This window comes from Dendrobates tinctorius, unplaced genomic scaffold, assembly GCF_039654945.1.
Source record: "Dendrobates tinctorius isolate UK_male_01 unplaced genomic scaffold, ASM3965494v1 ptg000045l, whole genome shotgun sequence".
Lineage (NCBI taxonomy): Eukaryota > Metazoa > Chordata > Amphibia > Anura > Dendrobatidae > Dendrobates > Dendrobates tinctorius.
In genome coordinates, this window is record NW_027361713.1 from 276509 (window position 1) to 303773 (window position 27265).

A 27265-nucleotide genomic window follows, 5' to 3' on the forward strand; every position below is an offset into this window, starting at 1 on the left:
TCTCCCAAAACTCCTCTGGATCATCCAAATGCTCTCTAGCAAACTTCAGACGGGCCCGGACATGTACAGGCTTAAGCAGTGGGACACGTCTGGCACTGCAGGATCTGAGTCCATGGTGGCGTAGTGTGTTACTTATGGTAGGCCTTGTTACATTGGTCCCAGCTCTCTGCAGTTCATTCACTAGGTCCCCCCGCGTGGTTCTGGGATTTTTGCTCACCGTTCTTGTGATCATTCTGACCCCACGGGGTGGGATTTTGCGTGGAGCACCAGATCGAGGGAGATTATCAGTGGTCTTGTATGTCTTCCATTTTCTAATTATTGCTCCCACAGTTGATTTCTTCACTCCAAGCTGGTTGGCTATTGCAGATTCAGTCTTCCCAGCCTGGTGCAGGGCTACAATTTTGTTTCTGGTGTCCTTTGACAGCTCTTTGGTCTTCACCATAGTGGAGTTTGGAGTCAGACTGTTTGAGGGTGTGCACAGGTGTCTTTTTATACTGATAACAAGTTTAAACAGGTGCCATTACTACAGGTAATGAGTGGATGAAAGAGGAGACTCTTTAAGAAGAAGTTACAGGTCTGTGAGAGCCAGAAATCTTGATTGCTTGTTTCTGACCAAATACTTATTTTCCACCATAATATGCAAATAAAATGAAAAAAAAACAGACAATGTGATTTTCTGGATTTTTTTTTCTCAGTTTGTCTCCCATAGTTGAGGTCTACCTATGATGTAAATTACAGACGCCTCTCATCTTTATAAGTGGTGGAACTTGCACTATTGCTGACTGACTAAATACTTTTTTTCCCCACTGTATAGAACACTCAACTAAGGCTTGAATAGTGTCTTTATAAGAGAAAGTTCTTACTGAGAGCTGGAAGAGCCGGAAAAATATGGAGACGATCCTCTTATCAAGCTGAGGTCGAAGTTTATTTAGTGATACACAGCAGAACAGGCACAGACAATCAGGGAAGCTGAAGCATGCGGGTACAAAAACAGGAATTCAGTCGGGCAGAGATTCGCTGTGAAGTCTGGCGATGAAAAGGCTCCGTGCCCTGGCCATGGTGTGGCACAGCGGCATGATGGCGGTGGAATGGCCCTGAGCAACAGTAACAGGGGATTTTTATACATAATGCTAACAAAGAAAGCTGCATTTTGCCGCAGAGGGTGTTTACATTATAATTCTAAGGCGTTTACATGATAATTCTAGAGAAACGTGTGGTTCACAACAAAGAATATAATGACATAATACGAAGACATTAATTAACGTTTCCCCAAACACTAAAACTCATAAAATTCAATATTCTCTCTAGCTACTGTTAATAATCTTATCACTACTTTCAGGCTTGATCCATAAATTCATGCATTTGACATTTTAATGAGTTTGTTCTTTTTACCAACACTATCACGTATACACACATTGACCATATATTTGGTAACCCTATTCCCCTATTGATCCAATTTTCCTCTATGCACGTCTGCTGAGGTTGCTAGGAGACATGATCTCATTTTCCAACCTCCATTTGAAGTACATTTTATTAGTTCTTTAGTAAAAGTGGAATCTTCTCCTAACTTTCATAAGATGGCTGCCTAGCTCATCATGGCCGCTCAGTATATTACAGCTGACCATTCTCTTACATCTTAATTTATAAGATTTGTAAGTTTCCCTGAAAAAAAAAATGAAAAATTGTTACTAAGTTTGAACCCCTCTAAAAAGATAGACATGTGATAACTGAGGGTGGAGAAAAGTAGATATATGGGAAATCGTATGTATTAACCTTTTTTGTGGTTTGGCTATCTTGTCTAAGGGAATAAACATGAAATGTCTGAAAATTGCTATTTAAAAAAGAATCATCAAATTTCACATTTTCAAATAAAAAAAACGTAAAACTAATCAATCTAAATTCACCACTGTCATAACCAGGGCTGTGGAGTCGGTAAGCCAAACCTGCGACTCCGACACCTCACTTTCCCTTACACCAACTCCGACTCCGACTCCCACACATATTGCTTATATTTAAGTGAAAAATTTATTGTAGTACAATGTGAACATCAGACATTTAATCATTTTTATGATACAATAATCAAGATATTTAGATAGAACATAATATATATTTATTGGAATACAACTTTAGAACAGAAAAAACTTTAATAAATTGTAAATATGTAATACACTATATAATATTGATTACATATATACAGTACAGACCAAAAGTTTGGACACACCTTCTCATTCAAAGAGTATTCTTTATTTTCATGACTATGAAAATTGTAGATTCACTCTGAAGGCATCAAAACTATGAATTAACACATGTGGAATTATATAATTACCAAAAAAGTGTGAAAGTACTAAAAATATGTCTTATATCCTAGGTTCTTCAAAGTAGCTACCTTTTGCTTTGATTACTGCTTTGCACACTCTTGGCATTCTCTTGATGAGCTTCAAGAGGTAGTCACCGGAAAAGGTCTTCCAACAGTCTTGAAGGAGTTCCCAGAGATGCTTAGCACTTGTTGGCCCTTTTGCCTTCACTCTGTGGTCCTGTTCACCCCAAACCATCTCGATTGCGTTCAGGTCTGGTGACTGTGGAGGCCAGGTCATCTGGCGTAGCACCCCATCACTCTCCTTCTTGGTCAAATAGACCTTACACAGCCTGGAGGTGTGTTTGGGATCATTGTCCTGTTGAAAAATAAATGATGGTCCAACTAAACGCAAATCGGATGGAATAGCATGCCCCGCTGCAAGATGCTGTGGTAGCCATGCTGGTTCAGTATGCCTTCAATTTTGAATAAATCCCCAACAGTGTCACCAGCAAAGCACCCCCACACATCACACCTCTTCCTCCATGCTTCACGGTGGGAACTAGGCATGTAGAGTCCATCCGTTCTCATTTTCTGCGTTGCACAAAGACACGGTGGTTGGAACCAAAGATCTCAATTTTGGACTCATCAGACCAAAGCACAGATTTCCACTGGTCTAATGTCCATTCCTTGTGTTCTTAAGCCCAAACAAGTCTCTTCTGCTTGTTACCTGTCCTTAGTGGTTTCCTAGCAGCTATTTTACCATGAAGGCCTGCTGCACAAAGACTCCTCTTAAGAGTTGTTGTAGAGATGTGTGTGCTGCTACAACTCTGTGTGGCATTGACCTGGTCTCTAATCAGAGCTGCTGTTAACCTGCGATTTCTGAGGCTGGTGACTCGGATGAACTTATCCTCTGCAGCAGAGGTGACTCTTGGTTTTTGCCACTACACTTGTGGACACTTCCAAAGTTTTCCCAATTTTTCGTACTGACTTACCTTCATTTCTTAAAGTAATGATGGCCACTCGTTTTTCGTTACTTAGCTGCCTTTTTCTTGCCATAATACAAATTCTAACAGTCTATTCAGTAGGACTATCAGCTGTGTATCCACCAGACTTCTGCACAACACAACTGATGGTCCCAACCCCTTTTATAAGGCAAGAAATCCCACTTATTAAACCTGACAGGGCACACCTGTGAAGTGAAAACCATTTCCGGTGACTACCTCTTGAAGCTCATCAAGAGAATGACAAGAGTGTGCAAAGCAGTAATCAAAGCAAAAGGTGGCTACTTTGAAGAACCTAGAATATAAGACATATTTTCAGTTGTTTCACACTTTTTTGTTAATTATATAATTCCACATGTGTTAATTCATAATTTTGATGCCTTCAGAGTGAATCTACAATTTTCATAGTCATGACAATAAAGAAAACTCTTTGAATGATCCTCCATGCCATATTCCCATGCCCATATACCCATCACACATCCTCCATCCCATAGTCCCATGCCCATATACCCATCATACATATTCGCCATCCCATAGTCCCGTGCCCATATACCCGTCATACATATCCTCCATCCCATAGTCCAGTGCCCATATACCCGTCATACATATCCTGCATCCCATAGTCCAGTGCCCATATACCTGTCATACATCCTCCATCCCATAGTCAACCATTATGACATCATAATGAGCGGCGGGGCTTGCAACCCATGATGACATCAGTGTCGCCATGGCAATCATTATGACATCATAATGAGGGGCAGGGCTTGACACACACACTTTCCCCATTATGTAGATAGGGGCAAAATTGTTTGGTGAATTGGAACGCGCGGGGTTAAAATTTCGCCTCACAACATGGCCTAGGACACTCTCGGGGTCCAGACGTGTGACTGTGCCAAATTTTGTGGCTGTAGCTGCGACGGTGCAGATGCCAATCCCGGACATACACACATACATACATACACACACTTGAGCTTTATATATATACTAGCTGAAGAGCCCGGTGCTGCCCGGGCATAGTAACTAACTGTGGTTAGTTATAGCAAATTATAATTATCCTCCATCCCATAGTCCCGTGCCCATATACCCATCATATATATCCACGATCCCATAGGCCCGTGCCCATATACCCATCATACATATCCTCCATCCCATAGTCCCATGCCCATATACCCATCATACATATTCGCCATCAAATAGTCGAGTGCCCATATACCCATCACACATCCTTCATCTCATAGTCCCATGCCCATATACCCATCATACATACCCTCCATCCCATAGTCCCGTGCCCATATACCCATCATACATATCCGCCATCCCATAGTCCCGTGCCCATATACCCATCATACATATCCTCCATCCCATAGTCCAGTGCCCATATACCCATCACACATCCTCCATCCCATAGTCCCGTGCCCATATACCCATCATACATATCCACCATCCCATAGGCCCGTGCCCATATACCCATCATACATATCCTCCATCCCATAGTTGAGTGCCCATATACCCATCACACATCCTCCATCCCATAGGCCCGTGCCCATATACCCATCATACATATCCTCCATCTCATAGTAGAGTGCCCATATACCCATCATACACATCCTCCATCCCATAATCCCGTGCCCATATACCCATCATACATATCCGCCATTCCATAGTTCAGTGCCCATATACCCATCATACATACCCTCCATCCCATAGTCCCGTGCCCATATACCCATCATACATATCCGCCATCCCATAGTCCCGTGCCCATATACCCATCATACATATCCTCCATCCCATAGTCCAGTGCCCATATACCCATCACACATCCTCCATCCCATAGTCCCGTGCCCATATACCCATCATACATATCCACCATCCCATAGGCCCGTGCCCATATACCCATCATACATATCCTCCATCCCATAGTTGAGTGCCCATATACCCATCACACATCCTCCATCCCAAAGGCCCGTGCCCATATACCCATCATACACATCCTCCATCCCATAATCCCGTGCCCATATACCCATCATACATATCCGCCATTCCATAGTTCAGTGCCCATATACCCATCACACATCCTCCATTGCATAGTCAACCATTATGACATCATAATGAGCGGCGGGGCTTGCAACCTATGATGAATCAGCACCGCCATGGCAACCATTATGACATCATAATGAGGGGCGGGGCTTGATATGCACACACTTTTCCCCATTATATAGATAGGGGCAAAATTGTTTGGTGAATTGGAACGCGCGGGGTTAAAATTTCGCCTCACAACATAGCTTAGGATGCTCTCGGGGTCCAGACGTGTGACTGTGCCAAATTTTGTGGCTGTAGCTGCGACGGTGCAGATGCCAATCCAGGACACACACACACACACACATTGAGCTTTATATATTCGATATATACTGTATATATTCCAAATAGAGGCAGCACTCCATAGTTAGTTTTCAAGTGATAGTGAATTTATTAGACCCACATATCAGAACTCTGATATGTGGGTCTAATAAATTCACTATCACTTGAAAACTAACTATGGAGTGCTGCCTCTATTTGGAATGAATATTGGATACTGTGGCTGATACTGGACTATTTGCCTGGGGGCCGTGCATGTGAAGCCAAGTACTGTGCTGTTTCTTCTTTTTTCTAATGATATATATATATATATATATATAACACTATGACTTATCTCAGCTAAGGCAAAGCCTAGATCCTCAGGCTACGTTCACACCATGGGCGTAGCCAGGATCAAACCTAGGGGGGGAGCAGAACCTCATACTGTTCTGCAGAACCTCATACTGCACACCTATGCTGCTGCACACCCCTACACTTGAAAATAAAGCCTGCACCTTAAGAAGATGTGGTGATGAATGCAGTCTATTTATTCCAACTATCAATTGATGTTGATGTGTTACTGGGCGTTCTTTTGGGCAGCTATGAGGTGTACCTGACTGGTGCTAAAAAAAAAAAGGAGTGTTAGTCTGTGTGCTACCCGGCTTTCATTCTTTTTGGTACAGATAAGATATGATATGGATAGACAGATATGGATAAATGGATAGATAGAGCAGATTTCTAATCTGCTTTTGCTATTGATAACATTATCTATGAGCTCAAAACCTTTCAGGTGATGCGGTTTTTTAAAAAGCTGATGTGCTTCTGCAGCTGAAAAACGTATCCTCAAAAAACTCAGGAAAAACGCTGTGTGTGAATGTAGCCTTAGATCTGGAATAGAACAGCCATTTATAGGACATTTCATAACTTTCCAAAATTCCTATGAAAAAATATTCAGCACATTCTGCATTGAACTACTGTACCCAATTTATTATATATTTTAGGAGTCGGTCCATTTTATTCCGACTCCACCAAAATGAGCACCGACTCCGACTCCACAGCCCTGGTCACAACAAACAGAAGGAGGTAGAGGAGAGGGGAGTATTATAGCTGGATCCATTGCTGTAATTAGAAACCAGTCGGTGCCGTACCTGCTGGTGATTGCAGCTGACAGGAAAAAACGAGGGGCGTTTTCGGCACAACCAGCTGGATGACTGTGGAGACCTGTGTGTCGTAACCAGTGCTTTCCCCCCTCCCTCCAATCTCGTAATGAAACACAGACAATCCTAGGTGGGTTGAACAGGTCGGTCACAGTTTATTGATTATATAATCAGAGAAAGGCAATTACATTTCGTAACGGGCGGCTCGAGCCGAGATCCTGTCCGCGTTCGACAGGCAAGTTGGCCCACGAACGGTTACGAACCTTTGCCTGTTGTGAATTCGCTTTCTGTTTAGTATGGCCATCCACATCCATTAACACTTATAAGGGAGGGAGGTGTCCGCCGGGAGGGAAAGAGGAAGTTAGTGGCAAGGACACCTGGCTTTAACCCCTGCAGGTGTGGCCGTAGGACCCTTCCCCTTTAAGAACCAGTGGCCGGCAGGGTCATCCCAATTAGTGCATCACCAAGGGGATTGGTGTGGGGGGGACTGTGCACTGGCAGAATTTTATTGTCAGTTAGATGCGCTCCACAGTCAGAGGCCCGATCCTTATGCAGTTCCGCGCCTGCCAGACTGTGGAGACCTGTGTGTTGTAACCAGTGCTTCCCCCCCCCTCCCTCCAATCCCGTAATAAAACACAGACAATCCTAGGTGGGTTGAACAGGTCGGTCACAGTTTATTAATTACATAATCAGAGAAAGGCAATTACACTTCGTAATGGGCGGCTCGCGATGAGATCCTGTCCGCGTTTGACAGGCAAGTTGGCCCAACGAGTGGTTTCGAACCTTTGCCTGCTGTGAATTCGCTTTCTGGCCTACCTCTGGTTACTGCTGAAGGTGGTGGAGCTGGTCAGGTTGACGGAGGGGTTGCGAGTTCTCTTTCTGGGCTCCCTCTGCTGGTTACTGGAGGTAATGGAACTGATCTGATTAACAGAGGCTTGCCACCTGATAATGAGGACGACGATTGGAGATCTGGGGTTTCAGACTGGATTTAAGACAGTCGACTCCATTCTATCCCTGCTGGTGATTTTTCCTGCCTCCTGAGGTCTTAGTTTCCAGCTTAGTCCCTGCATGCTCAGCTAAGTGTTCTTTTGCTATTCTGTTCACATTTGATCTGGGTTATCTATTTCGGTTTTGTGTGGGTCAGCCAGCTCCGGCTGGGGCTGTGCTGAATCACCATCCATATGTTACTGCTTGTGCCAGTTTGTTTTTGTCCCTTATTAGATTGGCCTCTTTTTCCTCTGCTTTCAGAATATACCAGAGTGCTGATATAGTGGGCGAAGTCGTGCAACTTCAGTATTTTTGCATCAGACGTGTTGGACCTTTTTGCAGGGTTTTTTGCGTGATTGCAGACAGTTTCTTTCCTTTCTTGTCCTGTCTAGTCAGTGTGGGCCCCATCGTTTGCTCAGTCTATTTTCCTACCTGCGTTTGTGTTTTCATCTCGTCTCACTGACAATATATGTTTGGGGGCTATCTATTCCTTTGGGGTCTGCTCTGGGGCAGTTTAGATTTACCCTTTCATGCTTTAGGATTAGTTAGCTCTCCGGCTGTGCCGAGACGTCTAGGATCATCGTAGGCACGCTCCACGGCTACTGCTAGTTGTGTGGATAGGATCAGGGGTCTGCAATCTGCTTAGTTACCAACCTCTCTGGTTTTCTGTGGCTTAGCTTGGGCTTGCTCTTCTCCTCGGTGACCCAATCATAACAGTATCACCAGCCAAACCGCAGACTCTAGGGTACTCAAAAGAAGGAAAGAATTGTAAAAAAAAAAAAAAGTGTCAGAATTTTTTTTATATATTTTTTCCTCTGGGTCCGTAGGAGGATTTTATCTTTAATGGAGATTAAGCAATTGTCTGATCGTGTTGAGCATCTCGCTGCTGAAGTGCAGGGAATTTCTGCCTATCTCGCTCAATCATCTGCTGTTGAACCAAAAATCCCTACTCCTGATGTTTTCTGGGGATCGGTCTAAATTTTTGAATTTTAAGAATAATTGTAAACTATTTCTTGCCTTGAAGCCTAACTCATCGGAGAGCTCTGTGCAGCAGGTTAAAATTGTCATCTCCTTGCTGTGCAGCGATACCCAGGATTGGGCTTTTTCTCTGACACCTGGAGATCCTGTTCTGGCTAATGTGGACGCATTTTTTCAAGCCTTGGGGTTGTTGTATGATGAACCTAATGCTATTGATCAAACTGAGAAAACCTTATTGGCATTGAACCAGGGTCAGGAGTTATATTGTCAAAAATTCCGAAAGTGGGCGGTCCTTACTAAATGGAATGAAGATGCCCTAGCAGCTCTCTTTCGGAAGGGTTTGGCAGAAACCGTAAAAGATGTTATGGTGGGATTTCCTGTTCCCTCTGGTCTTGACGATTCTATGTCATTGGCCATTCAAGTTGATCGGCGTTTACGTGAACGTAAAACTATACGAGAGGCGTTGCCGCCTTTTGAACAAACGTCTGAACCCATGCAATGTGATAGGTTTTTGTCTAGGGCGCAACGTCAGGAGTTTAGAAGGCGTAATAAGCTGTTTTTTTTCTGTGGAGACACCTCTCATACTATTTCTGTCTGCCCTAAATGAGAAAAACATTTTGCTCACACATTTGCCGTGGGCAGTGTACAGCCTAAGTTCCTTTTGGCAATTACTCTGATCTGTTCCTTGTCTACATTTTCCACTAAGGCTTTTGTAGATTCAGGAGCAGCTTTGAATCTGATGAATTTGGACTTTGCTAAACGTTGTGGTTTTCCCATGATACCCCTGCGGACTCCTATCCCTTTGAGGGGTATTGATGCTACTCCTTTGGCGGTGAATAAACCCCAGGTTTGGACCCAGGTGATAATGCGGGTCGCCCCGGACCACCAAGAAAATTGTAAATTTTTGGTGTTGCACAATTTTACATGATACTATTGTTCTGGGTTTTTCCTGGTTGCAAACTCATAATCCTGTTTTGGATTGGAAATCTTTGTCTGTGGTGAGTTGGGGTTGTCAGTGTGTTCTTAGTGACACTCCTGTTTTCTCCACCTCTCCTCAGTCTCATGATATTCCTGATTATTTGGCTGATTTTTCTGATGTATTTAGTGAGAGTAAGTCTGCATCTTTGCCTTCTCATAGGAGTTATGACTGTGCAATTGAGTTAATGCCCGGGTGTAATTTTCCCAAGGGTCGGCTTTTCAACTTATCGGTACCCGAACATGATGCTATGCGATCTTATATCAAGGAATCGTTGGAGAAGGGTCATATTAGACCATCCTCTTCACCTTTAGGTGCTTTTTTTTTGTGGCCAAGAAAGATGGTTCATTAAGGCCTTGTATTGACTATCGTTCCCTTAACAAAATCACTATTAAATATCAGTACCCGTTATTTCTGATTTATTTTCCAGAGTTAAAATTGCCTGTTGGTTTACCAAACTTGACCTCAGGGGGTGTATAATCTTATTCGCATCAAGCACGGGGATGAATGGAAGACGGCGTTTAATACTCCGGAGGGACATTTTGAGTACCTGGTGATGCCTTTTGGGCTCATTAATGCCCCTTCTGTCTTCCAATCTTTTATGAACGATATTTTCCGGGAATTGTGGATAAGTTTTTGATCATTTATCTGGATGATATTTTGATATTTTCCAGTGATTGGGATTCTCATGTGGAACATGTCCGGACTGTGTTCCGGATTTTGAGGGAAAATTCTCTGTATGTTAAGTGATCGAAGTGCCTCTTTGGTGCACAGAGGATTTCATTTTTGGGATTCATTTTGTCCCCGTCGGCTATTGAAATGGACCCGGCCAAGGTACAGGCCTTTTATGATTGGGTTCAGCCCACTTCTTTGAAGGCTCTCCAGAATTTTTTGGGTTTTGCTAATTTCTACCGTAAATTTATAAGTAATTTTTCTAGTATTGTCAAACCACTGACTGATCTGACCAAAAAGGGCGCTGATGTGGTGAATTGGTCTCCAGAGGCAGTTTCGGCATTTCAGGAGCTTTAGCGGAGATTCACTTCTGCTCCGGTTCTACGGCAACCTAATGCCTCACTCCCATTTCAGGTGGAGGTAGATGCTTCTGAGATTGGTGCAGGAGCCGTTTTTTCTCAAAAAGATCCTGTGACTTCTAAAATGAATCACTGTGCCTTCTTTTCTCGAAAATTCTCCCCATCGGAACGTAACTATGACGTGGGGAATCGGGAATTGTTGGCCATGAAATGGGCATTTGAAGAGTGGAGACATTGGTTGGAGGGAGCTAGACATCAAGTTGTGGTCCTCACCGACCACAAGAATTTGATTTATCTTGAATCAGCCAAACGCATGAATCCTAGACAAGCTAGGTGGGCCTTGTTTTTCACGCGTTTTAATTTTGTGGTCTCTTTTCTTATGGGCTCTAAGAATGTTAAGGCGGACGCCCTTTCTAGGAGTTTCTTTGCAGATTCTCTTATTGTGACCGAGCCTACTACCATTCTAAATGAGGGTGTAGTTCTTTCCGCCATCTCACCCAATTTGAGACGTGCCCTGGAGGAATTTCAGGAGGACAAACCCGAACGTTGCCCTATAGGAAAATTGTATGTCCCTGACCAGTGGAGGAAGAGAGTAATGTCTGAAATGTATTGCTCCGCGTTGGCTGGTCATCCAGGTATTTTTGGTACCAGAGATTTGGTGAGTCAGTCTTTTTGGTGGCCTGCCTTATCTCATGATGTCAGGAATTTTGAGCAGTCCTGTGGGACTTGTTCTCGGTCCAAACCCTGATCTCGTTCTAGTTGGTTGTTGAAGCCCCTGCTGGTGCCCAAGAGGCCATGGACCCATATCTCAATGGATTTTATTTCCGATCTTCCTGTCTCTCAGAGAATGACTGTTATCTGGGTGATTTGTGATAGATTTTCTAAGATGATCCATCTTGTACCACTCCCAAAGTTGCCATCATCTTCTGAGTTGGTGCCCTTGTTTTTACAACAGGTGGTTCGGTTGCATGGGATTGCTGAAAACATTGTGTCGGACAGAGGAGTCCAGTTTGTTTCCATATTTTGAAGAGCTTTTTGTTCCAAACTGCGAATTCAGTTATCTTTCTCTTCTGCATTTCATCCTCAGACCAATGGGCAGACTGAGAGAACAAACCAGACTTTGGAGTCCTATTTGAGATGTTTTATATCTGCTCATCAGGATGACTGGGTCTCATTTTTGCCCTTGGCCGAATTCGCGCTAAACAATAGATCTAGTTCTGCCACTTTGATGTCGCCCTTTTTCTGTAACTTTGGGTTTCACCCTCGATTTTCTTCAGGGCAAGTGGAATCTTTGACCTGCCCAAGTGTGGACACTGGTAGAGAGAATGCAGCAGATTTGGGACCAAGTGGTGGATAAGTTGTCCCTCTCTCAGGAAAAAGCCATCGTTTTCCAACCGGCACAGGACCATTGGTCAACGGTTTAAAGTGGGTGATATGGTTTGGTTGTCATCAAAGAATATTCCTATGAAGGTTGCGTCTCCAAAGTTCAAGCCAAGATTCATTGAACCTTAAAAGATTTTGGAGATTCTTAATCCTGTTTCTTTTCGATTGGCTCTTCCAGCTATGTTTAAGATACATAACGTGCTTCATCAATCTCTGTTGAAGAGGTTTGTGGAGCCGGTAGTTCCTATGGCGGCGCTTCCTGACCCTGTATTGGTTAAAGGCAATGTGGAATATGAGGTAGAGAAAATATTGGATTCTCGTTTGGCTAGATGGAGACTCCAGTGCTTGGTCAAATGGAAGGGCTATGGCCAGGAGGATAATTCTTGGGTCTCTGCCTCTGACATTCATGCCGATAGATTGGTTTGTGTTTTTCACCGGGCCCATCCTGATCGGCCTGGTGGCGTGGATGAGGGTTCGATGACCCCTCCTCAAGGGGGGGTACTGTTGTGAATTTGCTTTCTGGCCTATCTCTGGTTACTGCTGAAGGTGGTGGAGCTGGTCAGGTTGACGGAGGGGTTGCGAGTTCTCTTTCTGGGCTCCCTCTGCTGGTTACTGGAGGTAATGGAGCTCATCTGATTAACAGAGGCTTGCCACCTGATAATGAGGAAGACGATTGGAGATCTGGGGTTTCAGACTGGATTTAAGACAGCCGGCTCCCTCTATCCCTGTTGGTGATTTTTTCCTGCCTCCTGAGGTCTTAGTTTCCAGCTCAGTCCCTGCATGTTCAGCTAAGTGTTCTTTTGCTATTCTGTTCACATTTGATCTGATTTTGTCTATTTCAGTTTTGTGTAGGTCAGCCAGCTCCGGCTGGGGCTGTGCTGAATCACCATCCACATGTTACTTCTTGTGCCAGTTTGTTTTTGTCCCTTATTAGATTGGCCTCTTTTTGCTCTGCTTTCAGAATATATCAGAGTGCAACTTCAGTATTTTTGCATCAGACGTGTTGGACCTTTTTGTAGGGTTTTTTGTGTGATTGCAGACAGTGTCTTTCCTTTCCTGTCCTGTCTAGTCAGTGTGGGCCCCATCGTTTGCTCAGTCTATTTTCCTACCTGTGTTTGTGTTTTCATCTTGTCTCACTGGCAATATATGTTTGGGGGCTATCTATTCCTTTGGGGTCTGCTCTGGGGCAGTTTAGATTTCCCCTTTCATGCTTTAGGCTTAGTTAGCTCTCCGGCTGTGCCGAGGCATCTAGGATCATCGTAGGCACGCTCCACGGCTACTGCTAGTTGTGTGGATAGGATCAGGGGTCTGCAATCTGCTTAGTTACCAACCTCTCTGGTTTTCTGTGGCTTAGCTTGGGCTTGCTCTCCTCCTCGGTGACCCAATCATAACAATTGCCCTCCTCCGCTTCTACCGCCACGGAGGATCCTGTGTATAATCTACATGAGACTTCGACCCGCACCCATCAGCATTAGGGCCTGTTCAACCCCATCCTGTAAATCAGACATAAAAATATCAGGCCAATGTCTGTCAGGTGAACTCCGTCCGGTCTTAATAGTCTTGTGTTATCCCCTTGCAGCTGGTGGTGACGAATTACGATACCGCCTTTTCCTCTCACAAATTTTCCCATCCGGGCGTTGAATTTCCTCCTTGTGCGCTCTATGGCTTTTTTATCTCTTGCGCCACGCCAGACAGCCTGTGGTATCATCTCTGACCACACCAGTATCATATTTGTGAATAAACAGGTGAGCCGTTCTATATCTGTTGACATCCATTTATACAGATCCGCCACCTTTTGCTTGCCAAGATCATTGCCACCCACGTGTAGCACCATTACCCCCGGGCGCTCTGCCCTCCTTGAAATGTCAATCATCCCTTTGAACACCTGCTTCCACTGGAGGCCTCTGATACCCCTCCAGTTAACCTCTAGGCTCGGGAGGTAAAGATTCCTTCCTCCCGAACGCTGTTTGGCCCTTTTTTCCTCCCAATAGACATAGGAATGTCCTACAACCCAAACTTTAACTCCTGCAAGAGATAGCATATGTTAATTCAGCAAATCAGGTCTTATGTATCTGGCGAAGCATGCGAATTTCCAACGACCCATTCTCTGCACCTCGGCCTCTGACACACCTGCCCTAGCGGCTTCTGTGGCTGCCCCGATACGGAACGAATGTGTCCCATACTCTTTTGGATTTGCGCCGTTTTTTTCCAAGCATAGCTTAAAAATTGCTTGGAATTGGTACTTTGTCAGATGGGACCCATCTGTATGAGTGAGGAAAAATTTACTTGCGTGCTTTATTAAGGCGTATCTTTCGACGATCTTTAACGGGCAAACAGGGCCATTTGATGCGTTAACCAGAACCCATGAGCCCCTACCAGTGGGATCGCACTTGGATTTCCTCACCCGAATGCGCAAAACGTCGATGCATATAACTATGTCCTCATTAATTAGGCCACCTAATTAAGCATCTGCTGTGTTTTTTGTATTTTATCCGTGGAAAACTATCAAATCGGTGTCTATCTCATGCCTAAAAAGGGGAAAATATTGCATGGTCCTTCTGTTTTTTCGGGTACGCCGAATTGCCGTGAGATAGTTTTGAATTTCTCTAGTAGGTAGTAGCAGAGTTTAGAATTTCTGGTTCCGACGAACAAAAAATCATCGAGGTAGTGAATTAGGGATTTGCTGCCTGTTTCGTACCGAACTACAGCACAATAGCTTCTAGGTGTCCGCCGGGAGGGAAAGAGGAAGTTAGTGGCAAGGACACCTGGCTTTAACCCCTGTAGGTGTGGCCGTAGGACCCTTCCCCTTTAATAACCATTGGCCGGCAGGGTCATCCCAATTATTGCATCACCAAGGGGATTGGTGTGGGGGGGGGCACTAACAGAATTTTATTGTTGTCTGTTAGATAGGCTTCACAGTCAGAGGCACGATCCTTATACAGTTCCGCGCCTGCCAAAAAACTGAAAGTTTATTGAATCAAGTTATAAGTCCATAAACGTTAAAAACCTGAACACGTTTCTGGCATAAGAAGACACCCTTAAAGGAAAGGTTCCGCAATTTTTTTTTCGTAGTAAAAATGATTTGTTTATATAAACAATTACACTGCACAACAAATTTCAGAGAAGTTCTTGTCCCCTGAAAACATGTTATTGTATCTTATAGATTTTGATATGCTGAACATTAATATGTGCTCCAAAAGTCTGTATCGCGTAAGGTTTTTAACCCCTTCATGACCGGAGCGGTTTTCGATTTTTCGTTTTCCACTCCCCTTCTTTCCAGAGCCATAACTTTTTCATTTTTCTATCAATATGGCCGTGTGAGGGCTTATTTTTTTGTGGGACGAGTTGTACTTTTGAACGACACCATTGGTTTTACCATGTCGTGTACTCTGAAACGTGAAAAAAAAAAATTCCAAGTGCAGTGAAATTGCAAAAAACGTGCAATCCCACACTGGTTTTTTGTTTGGCTTTTTTGCTAGGTTCACTAAATGCTAAAACTGACCTGCCATTATGATTCTCCAGGTCATTACGAGTTCATAGACATCAAACATGTCTAGGTTCTCTTACCTAAGCAGTGAAAAAAAATTCCTAAGTTTGCTAAAAAAAAAAAAAAAAATTGCGCAATTTTCCGAGACCCGTAGCATCTCCGTTTTTCGTGATCTCGGGTTGGGTGAGGGCTTATTTTTTTGCACACCGACCTGACGTTTTTAATGATACCACATTTGTGCAGATACGTTCTTTTGATTGCCCGTTAATGCAATGTCGTGACGACAAAAAAAGGAATTCTTGCGTTTTGATTTTTTTATCGCTACGCCGTTTAGCGATCAGGTTAATTCTTTTGTTGATAGATCGGGTGATTCTGAACGCGGTGATGCCAAATATGTGTAGGTTTTTTTGTTTTTTTTTTATTTTGATTGGGGCGAAAAGGGGGTGATTTGAACTTTTGTTTTTTTTATTTTTTTATATTTTTAAACACTTTTTTTTTTTTTTTACTTTTGGCATGCTTCAAGAGCCTCCATAGGAGGCTAGAAGCTGCCATAGCGCAATCGCCTCTGCTACATAGAGGTGATGCTTAGGTCACCTCTATGCAGCAGAATTACAGGCTTGCTATGATCGCCGTCCACAGGGTGGCGCTCATAGCAATCTGCTATCAACAACCATAGAGGTCAAGTGACGGGGGTCGTCGCTGCGCGTATTTCCGGACTGGCGTCTGGAAGTGCATTTAAATGCCCGCTGTCAAAGTTTGACAGCAGGCATTTAACTACTTAATAGGCGCGGGCAGATCGCGATTCTGCTTGCGCCTATTGCAGGCACATGTCAGCTGTTAAAAACAGCTGACATGTTGCGGCTTTGAGGTGGGCTCACCGCCGGAGCTCACCTCAAAGCTGGGGATACTGCCAGCTGACTACGATTCCATCACCTTGGCAGTAAGGGGTTAAGAAACAACAGTTTATAGGCTACATTATGACGTCCGAGACACTACATACATGTGCATTGATGTCAGTAGCAAAAGCATTTGTTCAAAAGTGTTTTGCAGATGACTTTCATTTATAATCCGTGTCAGATGCTTCTCCAATAAGAATCCAGCAATAGTCAATCAGCATTGAAGTACTCCACTTTCCCTGGTACCTTTTCTCTATCAGCGCAATGTCTTGGTGAAATCTTTCACCGTGTTCTTCACTAACGGCACCAAGATTGGCTGGAAAAATTCCAAGTGAGAATTTAGAAAATGCATTTTTAGTGACATATTGCGTTTCATCAAATATGCTGTGAGCATGTTGTCCACAAGTTGTTCAAAGTTCGATGCCCTGCTGTTGCCAAGGAAGTTGAAGGTCACATCTTTAACGCCTTCCCGACCAGTTACACAGCGTATGCGTCATGAAAGTCTGTGCCAATCCGACCAATGACGCATATGCTGTGTCATGACTTGAAATCCCCCCTGCGGGTCGGGTGACCGGGGACAATGAATGGTCCCCCGACCCGCAGGTACAGGGGGCTTTGTACTTCACCCCAGGTGGGGTGGCTTCGCCCCCCCCTGGCTACGATCGCTCTGATTGGCTGTTAAAAGTGAATCAGCCAATCAGAGCGATAGTAATATTTCATCAATGAAATTTGATGAAATATTACAATCCAGCCATGGCTCATGCTGCAGTAGCATTGGACATGGCTGGAGATACCGATCCGACCCCCCCCCACCGGCTAACAGGGGCGATCTGACCCTGCCACCGAATGACAGCGGCGATCTGCCGCTGCTGTCATGATCCACTCCCCCGCCTTCCCTCCGCTCACCCCCAGCTTCCGATTACCCCCCTCAACTCCACCGGTACCTAGTATGTCCCTCTGGCCATCCTGCTGTCCCGGATCATGGGCGCCGACATCGTGGAAAATGCATATGTTGCAGATTCATTCATTCATTTTGATCCCTGTGATAAACTTTCACAGTGATAAAAATAAAAAAGTAAATAAATCCCCCCTTTATCACCCCCATAGGTAGGCACAAATAATAAAATAAAATATTTTTATTTTTCCATTAGTGTTAGAATTAGGGTTAGGGTTGGAAATAGGGTTAGTGTTGGAGTTAGGGTTAGAATTATGGTTAGGGGTGGAATTATGGTTAGGGGTGGAATTATGGTTAGGGGTGGAATTATGGTTAGGGTTGGAATTAGGGTTAAGATTAGTGTTAGGGGTGGGTTGGGGTTGGGATTAGGGTTAGGCTTGTGGATAGGGTTAGAGGTGGGGTTAGGGGTGTGTTGGAGTTAGGGTTGTGGTTAGGGTTATTATTAGGGTTAGGGATGTGTTGGGGTTAGGGTTGGAGTTCGAATTGAGGGTTTCCACTGTTTAGGCACATCACGGGGTCTCCAAACGTGACATGGCGCCACCATTTATTCCAGCCAATTTTGCGTTCAAAAAGTTAAACCGTGCTCCCTCTATTCCAAGCCCCAACGTGTGCCCAAACAGTGGTTTACTCCCACATATGGGGTATCAGCATACTCACGAAAAATTGCACAACAACTTTGGGGGTCTAATTTCTCCTGTTACCCTTGGGAAAATAAAAAATTGGGGGCTAAAAAAATCACACTTGTGGAAAAAAAATTATTTTTTATTTTCACGGCTCTGCGTTATAAACTTCTGTGAAGCACTTGGGGGTTCAAAGTGCTCACCACACATCTAGATAAGTTCCTTGGGGGGGTCTAGTTTCCAAAATGGGGTCACTTGTTGGGAGTTTCTACTGTTTAAGCACATCAGAGGCTCTGCAAAATGTACATGACGCCCGCAGACCATTCCATCAAAGTCGGCATTTCAAAACGTCACTACTTACCTTCCGAGCACCAACATGTGCCCAAACAGTGGTTCCCCCCACATATGGGGTATCAGCGTACTCAGGACAAACTGGACAACAACTTTTGGGGTCCAATTTCTCCTGTTACCATTGTGAAAATAAAAAATAGCGGGCTAAAAAATCATTTTTTGAGGGAAAAAAAATATTTTTATTTTCACGGCTCTGCGTTATACACTTCTGTGAAGCACCTAGGTGTTCAAAGTATTCCCTATGCATCTAGATAAGTTTCTTAGGGGGTCTAGTTTCCAAAATGGGGTCATTTGTGGGGGAACTCCAAAGTTTAGGTACACAGGGGCTCTCCAAACACGACATGGTGTCCGCTGATTGGAGCTAATTTTCCATTCAAAAAGTCAAATGGCGCTCCTTTCCTTCTGAGCCCTGCAGCACGCCCAAACAGTGGTTCCCCCCACATATGGGGTACAACTTTTGGGGTCCAATGTATCATGTTACCCTTGGGAAAATAAAAAATAGCGGGCTAAAAAATCATTTTTGAGGAAAAAAAATTTATTTTTTATTTTCATGGCTCTGCATTATAAACTTCTGTCAAGCACTTGGGGGTTCAAGGTGCTCACTACACTTCTAGATAAGCTCCTTGGGGGGGTCTAGTTTCCAAAATGGGGTCGCTTGTTGGGGGGTTTCTACTCTTTAGGCACATCAGGGGATCTTCAAACGCAACATGATGCCCGCAGAACATTCCATCAAAGTCTGCTTTCCAAAATGGTGTTCCTTCCCTTCTGAACTCTCCCATGTGCCCAAACAGTGGTTCCCCCCCACCCACATATGGGGTATCGGTGTACTCAGGACAAACTGGACAACAACTTTTGTGGTCCAATTTCTCCTGTTAGTCTTGTGAAAATACAAAATAGCGGGCTAAAAAATAATTTTTGAGGGGAAAAAAATGATTTTTTATTTTCACTGCTCTGCGTTATAAACTTCTGTGAAGCACTTGGGGGTTCAAAGTGCTCACCACACATCTAGATAAGTTCCTTGGGGGGGTCTAGGTTCCAAAATGGGGTCACTTGTGGGGGAGCTCCAATGTTTAGGCACACAGGGGCTCTCCAAACGCAACATGGTGTCCACTAATGATTGGAGCCAATTTTCCATTCAAAAAGTCAAATGGCGCTGCTTCCGGGCCCTGCCTTGTGCCCAAACAGTGGTTTATAACCACATAGAAATTTTTTGTGAAAAAAAGTACTTTTTTTTTTTAACGTATCAACTTGTGAAGCACCTGGGGGTTCAAAGTGCTTACTATGCATCTAGATAAGTTCCCTGGAGGGTCTAGTTTGCAAAATGGGGTCACTTGTGGGGGAGCTCCATTGTTTAGGCAAACAGGGACTCTCCAAACGTGACATGGCAACCGCTAAATATTCCAGCATATGTTCCATTCAAAAAGTCAAATGGCGCTCCTTTCCGAACCCTGCCGTGCGCCCAAACGGTGGTTTATGACCACATATGAGGTATCACTGTACTCAGGAGAAATTGCCCAACAAATTTTATGATCCATTTCCTGTTGCCCATGTGAAAATGAAAAAATTGATGCTAAGGCTAGGTTCACATTACGTTAGGCAGTCCGTTAGACGGACTGCGTTACACCGCGGTGTAACGCAGTCCGTTAATACTGCCCACTGTGAGGCGCATCGTAACGAATGCCTTAAAGTGGCATGCATTTGCGATGTGCCGTCATTCACTGACGGAGCCACGGACCCAGGCTGCAGCGACTGCAACTGCGACTGCGATCGCGTTATGCTATACCGTTAACGCAGCCCGTCAAAGCTATGCGTTGAACGGGCTGCTTAACGTAACGTGAACCTGGCCTAAAAGAAAATTTTTGTTGGAAAAATTAAAATGTCCATTTTTTCCTTCCACACTGCTTTAGTTCCTGTGAAGCACCTGAAGGGTTAATAATCTTCTTGAATGTAGTTTTGAGTAGCTTGAGGGGTGCAGTTTTTAGAATGGTGTCACTTTTGTGTATTTTCTGCCATATAGACCCCTCAAAGTGACTTCAAATGTGAGGTGGTCCCTTAAAAAAATGGTTTTGTAAATTTTGTTGTAAAAATGAGAAATCACTGGTCAACTTTAAACCTTTATAACTTCCTAACAAAAAAATTTTGTTTCCAAAATTGTGCTGATGTAAAGTAGACATGTGAGAAATGTTATTTAGTAACTATTTTTGTGTCACATAACTCTCTAGTTTAACAGAATAAAAATTCAAAATTTGAAAATTGCGAAATTTTAACAATTTTTGCCAAATTTCTGATTTTTTTCACAAGTAAATGCAAAAATGATCTACCTAAATTTACCACGAACATGAAGCCCAGTATGTCATGAAAAAACAGTCTCAGAATCGCTAGGATCCGTTGAAGCGTTCCAGAGTTACTACCTCATAAAGGGACAGTGGCCAGAATTGCACAAAATCGCCTGGTCATGAAGGGGTTAAAGGCTCTCCATGTCACTTGTTCAGCACCTTGCAAAAGACCATCAAAGCTACTGTAATTCATTATATTTCTGATCTGTGGGCCAATAAATATTTCTTCTTTAATCTTTGCATCACTTATTCTTGGAAAAGGCTTCCGATGCTTTGTTCATTGCTTTGACAAAATTCTTCATAAGCCGAAGTTTAACATGCAAAGTTTGGAGAAATATCTTTGCTGGATCAACGAGATGATTATGTTTAACATTCTTCTGTCCAGCAATTAGGTTTTCGCAGAGTGGCCAGTCCTTTCTGAAATAGTGCATTTATCGTGCACGACTGTCCTACTCACAAATAAAACAACAGTACTTGGTATATCCAGGCTGAAGTCCAAGAAGAAGTGCAACAACTTTTAGATCACCGCATATGTTCCAGTTATAGTTTCTATAATTAATGTGGGTCAACAGTAACTCCATATTCTCATACATTTCTTTCATGTGTACGGCATGTCCAATAGGTTTAGAAGGATAGATATTTCCGTTAATTAGTAAAACAGCCTTCAGACTTAAAACTGATGAGTCAATGAACAGTCGCCTTTCCTTCGGGTCATCTAAGAGCACCAAACAACCCCAAGATGTCATTGCAAAAGGTTAAACTGTCGACATGGTTGAAAAATTGTTTAAGGTTTTCTTGACTGCAAAAAACAGAAACTCTTGTTCCTGGTAATAACAGATTCCGTTCCTGTAGCATTGATCCAAATAATTCTGCCATACACTTTGACAATTTCAAATCTCTGAACAAGTCACTCAGATCAGCTTGACTGAACAGATGTGGATTAGATGTAGAAGGCTCAAAGTCTGGGTCTGCAGCAGTTTCATTTTCCACTGACATTGTTCATCTTCGTCGTCCTCCATTGTCCATACTTTGGGCGGCTTTGCAACAAGAAGACTTTCATCGTGTGGCACTGGTCTTATGCATGAAGGAAGAATAGGATATTCTATTGATTTCTTGTTCTTTGCTGAATATCCAGTTACATTTGTAAGGCCGAAGTAGCAATCTGTTACATGAATCTCTCTGCTCTCTCTATATCATTGGGACAGCGAACGGCATTGAAGGTCGTGATCCATTCAGCCATGCTCTAAGTATGTCAGTATTGTCTTTGTGTGTGTATCTGGGGGCTCACCCCTCTTTGTGACTATTGCACCCCATTAGCTGTGTAGATAGTTAGCTATTTCTTTCCTTTCTTACTGTGGGTATTGCACATTTTGCTCTTACTGTGTGGGGACTGTCCTCTCCCTATTTGCCTGTTTATTTTGTGTTTATATGTGATACACCTTCCCTATTGTGACGGGTGCTGCACCCAGTTGTTCAAGATGCATGCAGTGCCCCCCAATTCTAGAATGTACCTGAGCTGTGAACCCCGTGTGTGTGTATATTAGTATATACAGTGCCTTGCGAAAGTATTTGGCTCCCTGTAACTTTTCAACCTTTTCCCACATATCATGCTTCAAACATAAAGATACCAAATGTACATTTTTGGTGAAGAATCAACAACAAGTGGGACACAATTGTGAAGTTGAACGAAATTTATTGGTTATTTTAAATTTTTATGGAAATTCAAAAACTGAAAATTGGGCGTGCAATATTATTCGGCCCCTTTACTTTCAGTGCAGCAAACTTACTCCTGAAGTTCATTGTGGATCTCTGAATGATCCAATGTTGTCCTAAATGACTAATGATGATAAATATAATCCACCTGTGTGTAATCAAGTTTCCGTATAAATGCACCTGCTCTGTGATAGTCTCAGGGTTCTGTTTCAAGCACAGAGAGCGTCATGAAGACCAAGGAACCATGGAGAAGTTTAAAGCCGGATTTGGATGCAAAATGATTTCCAAAACTTTAAACATCCCAAGGAGCACTGTGCAAGCAATCATATCTGCAAATCTACCAAGACCTGGCCGTCCCTCTAAACTTTCATTTCAAACAAGGAGAAGACTGATCAGAGATGCAGCCAAAAGGCCCATGATCACTCTGGATGAACTGCAGAGATCAGCTGAGGTGGGACAGTCTGTTCATAGGACAACAATCAGTCGTACACTGCACAAATTTGGCCTTTATAGAAGAGTGGCAAGAAGAAAGACATTTCTCACAGATATCCATAAAAAGAGTCGTTTAAAGTTTGCAACAAGCCACCTAGGAGACACACCAAACATGTGGAAGAAGGTGCTCTGGTCAGATGAAACCAAAATCGACGATATGTTTAGGGTGATGAGCTGTGTAGCCTTTATGCCAAACACACCATCCCCACTGTCAAACATGGTGGTGGCAGCATCATGGTTTGGGCCTGCTTTTCTTCAATAGCTGAACGATAAACACCAGAGGCTAGTATGATATAGCATGATAAAAGAACATAAACATGTCCTATATACTTAATATGAAATATTCCTAGCCTATGCGTCAGGGCTATAGAGGACACACTGTATGTCACAACAGCAAGCACCACAAAAGAAGCACAGTGATAAAGTCCAAGACAATAATTATTATATTGCAAAATTTATAACACAAAAGATCAAGACACAGGTAACAGGGCTAAAAAGTGACAGGCAAACACCGCATAAGCCAAGGCAGTAGAGGCAGCATAGAGGTCCCAGTAGGTAACCAGAAGGCACATACATGCAGAAAATTGTGAGTAAAAGCTCATGTATGGCGAATAGTAGTGCATAATAAAGTGTAGTCACTGAATCAATAAGTTAACTACCTTACCCACATAGAGCAGTCATACAAAGAGTTAAATGTGCATGTAAATGCAACTAGAGGAAAAGCTGTAAAACATATCGGGTCTGCACGCTGTCTCCCGCCCACCCCAACGTGCGTTTCAGAGGTTCTTCATCCTCAGGTGGCGTGCCATACAGAGTGCACATCATTATTTATAGCTGACGCTGCTGGAAATAAAGGTAATAGGAGAGCCGCAGCTCCCACCCCTACACAGAGACAGACTGCTGACGCTGATACACACAGGGCCCCATGTGAACAGACGTCAGACGGGAGGAAACGGAGGAGGCAGGGCAGCAACAATACCACTACACACTATAGCAGACATCTTGAGGGTGGGCAAATAGATGGGCATAACGAAAAAGGATAATATAATCTAATATATAAATGTTCCAGCAGAGCAATATGTCAAAGTAAATAAACAGATAATACAGATGAAAATGGTGTGTTATAGATTTATAAATCGGACATCACAAAAATATACAAAGAACACCAAACCCCATCAAGAGGGACCGAAATATATATATGTAATAACAGATATCAATAATCCTATCAAGCACAACAAAATAATTCATAAGGTGGGAGCAACAGGTCACACCATGGAATGTGTAATATATATATATACAGTTAGGTCCATATATATTTGGACAGAGACAACATTTTTCAAATTTTGGTTCTAGACATTACCACAATGAATTTTAAACAAAACAATTCAGATGCAGTTGAAGTTCAGACTTTCAGCTTTCATTTGAGGGTATCCACATTAAAATTGGATGAAGGGTTTAGGAGTTTCAGCTCCTTAACATGTGCCACCCTGTTTCTAAAGGGACCAAAAGTAATTGGACAGATTACATAATTGTAAAATAATATGTTCATTTCTAGTACTTGGTTGAAAACCCTTTGTTGGTCAATGACTGCCTGAAGTCTTGAACTAATGGACATCACCAGACGCTGTGTTTCCTACTTTTTGATGCTCTGCCAGGCCTTCACTGTGGTGGTTTTCAATTGCTGTTTGTTTGTGGGCCTTTCTGTCTGAAGTTTAGTCTTTAACAAGTGAAATGCATGCTCAATTGGGTTGAGATCAGGTGGCTGACTTGGCCATTCAAGAATATTCCACTTCTTTGCTTTAATCAACTCCTGGGTTGCTTTGGCTTTATGTTTTGGGTCATTGTCCATCTGTAGTATGAAACGACGACCAATCAGTTTGGCTGCATTTGGCTGGATCTGAGCAACACAATATGGCTCGGAATACCTCAGAATTCATTCGGCTGCTTCTGTCCTGTGTCACATCATCAATAAACACTAGTGACCCAGTGCCACTGGCAGCCATGCATGCCCAAGCCATCACACTGCCTCTGCCGTGTTTTGCAGATGATGTGGTATGCTTTGGATCATGAGCTGTACCACGCCTTCGCCATACTTTTCTCTTTCCATCATTCTGGTAGAGGTGTTCTTCCAGAACTGTGCTGGCTTTTTTAGATGTTTTTTTAGCAAAGTCCAGTCTAGCCTTTTTATTCTTGATGCTTATGAGTGGCTTGCACCATGCAGTGAACCCTCTGTATTTACTTTCATGCAGTCTTCTCTTTATGGTAGATTTGGATATTGATACGCCTACCTCCTGGTGAGTGTTGTTCACTTGGTTGGCTGTTGTGAAGGGGTTTCTATTCACCATGGAGATTATTCTGCGATCATCCACCACTGTTGTCTTCCTTGGGTTCCCAGGTCTTTTTGCATTGATGAGTTCACCAGTGCTTGCTTTCTTTCTCAGGATGTACCAAACTGTAGATTTTGTCACTCCTAATGTTGTAGCAATTTCTCGGATGGGTTCTTTCAGTTTTTGCAGCTTAAGGATGGCTTGTTTCACCTGCATGGAGAGCTCCTTTGACCACTTGTTTCCTTCACAGCAAAACCTTCCAAATGCAAGCACCACACCTCAAATCAACTCCAGGTCTTTTATCTGCTTAATTGAGAATGACATAACGAAGGGATTGCCCACACCTGTCCATGAAGTAGCCTTGGAGTCAATTGTCCAATTACTTTTGGTCCCTTTAAAAACAGGGTGGCACATGTTAAGGAGCTGAAACTCCTAAACCCTTCATCCAATTTTAATGTGGATACCCTAAAAAGAAAGCTGAAAGTCTGAACTTCAACTGCATCTGAATTGTTTTCTTTTAAAATTTATTGTGGCAATGTCTAGAACCAAAATTAGAAAAATATTGTCTCTGTCCAAATATATATGGACCTAACTATATATATATATACAGTACAGACCAAAAGTTTGGACACACCTTCTCATTCAAAGAGGTTTCTTTATTTTCATGATTATGAAAACTGTAGATTCACTCTGAAGGCATGAAAACTATGAATTAACACATGTGGAATTATATAATTAACAAAAAAGTGTGAAACAACTGAAAATACTGTATGTCTTATATACTAGGTTCTTCAAAGTAGCCACCTTTTGCTTTGATTACTGCTTTGCACACTCTTGGCATTCTCTTGATGAGCTTCAAGAGGTAGTCACCGGAAATGGTTTTCACTTCACAGGTGTGCCCTGTCAGGTTTAATAAGTGGGATTTCTTGCCTTATAAATGGGGTTGGGACCATCAGTTGTGTTGTGCAGAAGTATGGTGGATACACAGCTGATAATCGTACTGAATAGACTATTAGCTGCTTTTATCTTGCCATAATACAAATTCTAAGTAAAGAAAAACGAGTGGCCATCATTACTTTAAGAAGTGAAGGTCAGTCAGTCCGAAAAATTGGGAAAACTTTGAAAGTGTCCCCAAGTGCAGTGGCAAAAACCATCAAGCGCTACAAAGAAACTGGCTCATATGAGGACCGCCCCAGGAAAGGAAGACCAAGAGTCACCACTGCTGCGGAGGATAAGTTCATCCGAGTCACAGGTTAACAGCAGCTCAGATGCCACACAGAGTTCTAGCAGCAGACACATCTCTATAACAACTGTTAAGAGGAGACTTTGTGCAGCAGGCCTTCATGGTAAAATAGCTGCTAGGAAACCACTGCTAAGGACAGGCAACAAGCAGAAGAGACTTGTTTGGGCTAAAAAACACAAAGAATGGACATTAGACCAGTGGAAATCTGTGCTTTGGTCTGATGAGTCCAAATTTGAGATCTTTGGTTCCAACCACCGTGTCTTTGTGCGACGCAGAAAAGGTGAACGGATGGACTTCTACATGCATGGTTCCCACCATGAAGCATGGAGGAAGAGGTGTGATGGTGTGGAGGTGCTTTGCTGGTGACACTGTTGAGGATTTATTCAAAATTGAAGGGATACTGAACCAGCATGGCTACCACAGCATCTTGCAGCGGCATGCTATTCCATCCGATTTGCGTTTAGTTGGACCATCATTTATTTTTCAATAGGACAATGACCCCAAACACACCACCAGGCTGTGTAAGGGCTATTTGACCAAGAAGGAGAGTGATGGGGTGCTACGCCAGATGACCTGGTCTCCACTGTCACCAGACCTGAACCCAATCGAGATGGTTTGGGGGTGAGCTGGACCGCAGAGTGAAGGCAAAAGGGCCAACAAGTGCTAAGCATCTCTGGGAACTCCTTCAAGACTGTTGGAAGA

At 43.2% G+C, this 27265-nt stretch overlaps 1 protein-coding gene across 2 annotated transcripts in view; it reads left to right on the forward strand.

Annotated features, from left to right (window-relative positions):
* The window catches only part of MYO19 (myosin XIX), a 338653-nt gene that overhangs the window by 272770 nt on the left and 38618 nt on the right, over positions 1–27265 (forward strand). The gene's annotated exons all lie outside the window — the stretch shown is intronic.